This window comes from Penaeus japonicus, unplaced genomic scaffold (genome assembly GCF_977035675.1).
Source record: "Penaeus japonicus unplaced genomic scaffold, GWHDUDI00000001_assembly GWHDUDI00000013, whole genome shotgun sequence".
Classification (NCBI taxonomy): domain Eukaryota; kingdom Metazoa; phylum Arthropoda; class Malacostraca; order Decapoda; family Penaeidae; genus Penaeus; species Penaeus japonicus.
The window spans coordinates 26,136,676-26,141,675 of NW_028234415.1; the positions used below are offsets into that span (position 1 = coordinate 26,136,676).

Consider the following 5,000-nt stretch of genomic DNA (forward strand, 5'->3'; position numbering starts at 1 on the left):
TATTTTGATCGCCATCATCACCTTATCGTCATAATAATGAAAATAATAACATTAGCACTGATGATGATAATAATTATTGCGATGGTGGCGGTGGTAATATCGATGATGATAATAATGCTAATGCTAATGCTAATGGTAACAATGATAACAATAATGATAATAGTAGCAATTGCGATAATGACAGTAGTAAAAATAATTGTAATGATGATAATGATGCTGATTATGATAACATTAACATTAACAATAATGAAATCGGTAATGATGATAAGGATGATAATGATAATAGTGATGATAATGATAATAACAACAATAATGATGATAAAGATGATAATAATAATAGTAATAATGCTAACAATGATGATAATAATAATAATCACACATACACTTTTTTCATCTACACGGAGAAGGTGGAAAAGAAGAAAACAAAATCAGCAAGAGATAATACACAAAAAAAGAAACAACGAACAACAATAACGGGAGTGAAAGTATGAATACATTATAGACTATGCAAAAAATAAATAAAATAAGAGAAAGTAGGAGAAAAGAGAGAAAAGGGTGAAAGAGGAAGAGGTGAAAATGGCTAGGGGCGGGGCAGAGAAACCCCGTAACGGGACGTCTGGTATTACAGCCAAAGGTAAATCGTGTTCTAGTCAAAAGCCAAGATTTTTTCCTGAAATTTGGAGATCAAAAAGTTGAATGAAGGAGGGGAAAAGGGAGAGGGGTGGGAAGAGAGAGAGAGAGAGAGAGAGAGAGAGAGAGAGAGAGAGAGAGAGAGAGAGAGAGAGAGAGAGAGAGAGAGAGAGAGAGAGAGAGAGAGAGAGAGAGAGGGGGGGGGAGGGAGGGGGAGAAGGAGAAGGAGAGAGAGAGAGAGAGAGAGAGAGAGAGAGAGAGAGAGAGAGAGAGAGAGAGAGAGAGAGAGAGAGAGAGAGAGAGAGAGAGAGAGAGAGAGAGAGAGAGAGAGAGAATGGGAGGGAGGGAGGGAAGGAGAGAGAGAGAGAGAGAGAGAGAGAGGAGAGAGAGTGAGAGAGAGAGAGAGAGAAGAGAGAGAGTGAGAGAGAGAGAGAGAGACGGGGAAAGATCATGTGGGTAATGCGAGTATTCTGGGAGATACAGGGAGTATTTGTTATTTCCGGTTTGTGCTTTTTAGATACCTATATCACATGTTGGCGTTGTAAAGTTAGCCCATGGAACATAGGAAATCTAAAGTCAAATTCAGTAACGACTCTTTCACACTTCTATTATTCTGATGCAAAGCTAATTTGGAGATTCTATAACCTATCATTGATGAGAGTGTATATTCAAAGTACTTCTCAGATCATTTACAGAAGAAAATGCTTGAACTATGACTTTTGATTCCCGTCATAGCGCTGGCCCGCGAAAAAGCTTTTACCTTTCTATCCGTGAGTGTGCATTGTGTACCATCATCCGGCGAAACCTGCAAGACTACAACTTTCTTGATTGTTTACGCGACTTCCCTTGTTTCGAATTCGACAGGCGGATGCTGCGCCGAGATAAGATCTCATCCGGCAAAGATGTCCCCTTCGTTTCGGAGGTTCAGTCTTCTATATTGCTTTATTTATGGCAATTGTGGGTCTGGGGAGTTACCCTTTTCAACCTGATCTTCTTTTTCATTTTTTTTCGAGTATGAATATATCAAAGTATGTATCCAAACACAAAACTTTGAGGGTTACTGCAGGCCCCCTAGTGGAGATTCGAAGAGACAAAGCCCGCTGTCATTTACCGCATCCGAGACAAATTTTTTTAATGAATTTTGAGTATTATATCGACCATCAAAGAAGTTTACTGAATATCAAAAAGATCTTCACCACAGATGACTGACGCTAGAATCACCGGGACGAAAGAAGGACCAAATTTCCTTTCCTACAGGTGGCCCTAAAATGAAGAAATTTCATCTTTGTCCTGTGGAACTCTCGCCGATACCACATGCTACGTAGGCCCGAGCCTTTAGTCCCCAGAGCACATCAAAGTAACGCCACTACGTTCGTGATGAAAGTTATAACAAAATAAATGAAACTATAGTTAGGAATTGATAAGGATGACAATGTTATGCATATGTATGAAGATGGTCGTCCTCACCATCACTGACGGTGATGAAACTAACCACATCAATGGAAAAAAATAATACTCATATTTCAAAATCTGATGATACTGCTGTTACTACTTATTATTAATAGCATTACTAGCACTAAAGCTATTAATAATCTTGATGATAATAATGATTGTAATGATTTATAATAGTAGTAGTAGCAGTAGGCGCAGCAATCATTGCAGTAATAATAATTTGATAATAATAATAACTAAAAGTCATACAGATTATGGAGCTGATGATAATGATAATGATGATAATGATAAGAATAATAATGATAATAATAATGATAATAATAATAATAATAATAATAATAATAATAATGCCAATAGTAATAACAATAACAATAATGGTGATATTAATAGTAATGATAATAATGATAAGGAAGAAAATCATGATAATCGCAATAACAATAATGATAAGAAGAAAATTAAAAACAGTAAAATAATGGAAAGTGGATTAGAATAATAGTAAAAATAGCGGTAGGTATGGTAATATGATAAGCAAAATAAAATGATAATTACGATAATACTATTGATAAATAATTACAATAATAGTTATGATGAATAGTAATAGATACAGCAACAACACTAATTCTATCATAGCACCAGTAACTGATCAGCAACATAAGTAATAGTAGTAGTAACACTACTAGTAGCATACTGGCATTAGTAGAAATAGTAAGACTACTAGTAGCATACTAGCATTGGGAGTAGTAACACTACTAATAGCATACTAGAGTTAGTAGCAGTAGAAACAGTAGATATTGTAGTTAGCAATGCTAATATATAGTAGCTATATTACTGCTAATAGTAGTATACGTATTAGCACCACCAAACTGTATAGTACTAGTAGCATACGTAACAATAGTAGTTATGCTAGTTATACTAGAAAACGCAAAATGAAAAAAAAAAATCACAACCAAAATAAAACAGTAATGTTAATATCAACCACAAAAATAACACCAAGTACAGAGACAACGGTCCATGCAAAGGAGTCGTCCTGGCTTGCAATTGTCCTCCAGAAGCCATCGGAGACACTCTCAAGGTAGGATCCAAGAAAGAAATCAAGCAGGACAAAAGCAAGAAATGGCCTGTCATCCTGGGCGAAGGATGTGAGACAAAAGGAGAATCCGATAGGGTGTGTCGGAAGGATTTTTTTTTTCAAGCTGTGAGATAAAAGAAGAAAAATCACACAAAGACACGGCTTAAAAAAGGTGAGATGCAGTGACTTGCCTGTATCACTTTATCAACTTTTGATTTTTGACAAGTATATACTTTTTTCTCTAAATTTGATTTTGATTTTATTATTATTAGTTGTCTATTCGTATATGTATTGATGTCGCTCTCTTTCATGATTTGATAAATGTGGGAAATTAGGTAACTTTTTTCCAATTCTTCACCCGAGCAGAAAGGGATAGTGCGTGTCACGGAAATATGATATTCCACTGTATAAAAAGGGAAGTGCGGTTAATGTTAGATTTTATCATGAGGTATATGGCGTCTGTCACTCAGATTTTATTCATAGGAAATTTGGCAATATGTCGTAGAGCTGCAGGCAGTTATGGAGGAAAATAATTGCTGCTTTAAACTGCATCATTAATATAGACCTGATTTTTACTAATTACAAACTGGTTCACCGCTCACGAAGAGCAAAGCTCACTTGTTTTTTCTGCTATTCTTATTCCTTTTAAAAATGGATACACCCCCTTATTGTTCTCCTGAAATGAACATTCATAATCTTTATCATTATCATGATCATTATTATTATCATCATTATTGTTATCATTACTATGGTGATGATGATGACAACAACAATAATGATAACAACAACAGAACAACAATGATGATAATAACATATCTAATGACTAACTATTACACTTTCGTATGGCAAACGCCCAAAATCCTGGAGTTCAATTTTATCAGATCAGAATAATCAAGAAACAATACATCGTGGTTATCATCCTTTGGAATCAGAATTATATACATTTCGTGCTTCGTACAGCAAAATATCTAGAGTTAGCCTATCTGTAACTGATGTTAATTCGTTTCTTAAAAGAATGCATATCACCCTTACCTCATGAAGAAATGCAATGGTTCCTCTCGATGTATACCATCAAAGATTAACTATCACAATGCAGTAGATCAGTTATGTCGTAATGCGGCAATCGAAGCCATATGTAACGACCTTAGACTTGCAGGAGCGTGTGCCAACGTTGTTGTCTTCACACCTTCAACCCCAAACTGATGGTGGCATACACGAATGAAGCCTCAAGGGCCAACACAAGTCTGACCTTCTCAAAGAGACTCCTCCCACCTCAACATTTTGTCAGATAAAGAACGTTCACTGTTTGGCGGTAAAAGTGTTTAAAGCATTGTCCAACTCTCACGTCGTCCGTTTTTGCTGCCGCTTTAGCGACTTCGGCAAAGGAAGTGTAGGCGATGGTATCGTCTCTCCGCTTACATGATTTGCATGTAGAGTACAATCACCATGGAAATTTAGTACGATCGCGACTATAAATTAATATAGAAAGCAGAAACCATATGAAAAAGCACAACGACTTACATCAGTTTTAAGTAATAACTTTAATCTCCAATTTTCAACCCGATGACGGCACCGACAGAAGAACATCGTTGTACCATCGCTAAACAATAACATTTCTTTTCCGTCGTATGCGCTGTAATCCATTGTTGCTTTTCCATATTGAAGTGAAGGGGGTGAAGGCCGCATACATACTTTCGGTTTCATACGTGTATTTTCAGATTTCTGGTAGTAAGAAGCCACGTGCCTGATGTAGAGCTGATAATGAAATAAAAAAATCCTTTCCCAATTTACTTTCAAAATGACGTGTCGCGTTTGTTTGTTCCTTAACTTGGACTTTCACTAATGCCCG

At 36.3% G+C, this 5,000-nt stretch overlaps 1 protein-coding gene across 1 annotated transcript in view; it reads right to left on the bottom strand.

Moving 5' to 3' along the window:
- The window catches only part of LOC122254696 (uncharacterized), a 32,695-nt gene extending 28,266 nt beyond the window's left edge, over window positions 1-4,429 (bottom strand). The window contains exon 1 of the mRNA XM_086542926.1: window positions 4,184-4,429. The gene's annotated coding sequence lies outside the window, so the exon portion shown is untranslated. The remainder of the gene's footprint in view (window positions 1-4,183) is intronic.
- Window positions 4,430-5,000: the final 571 nt, after the last annotated feature.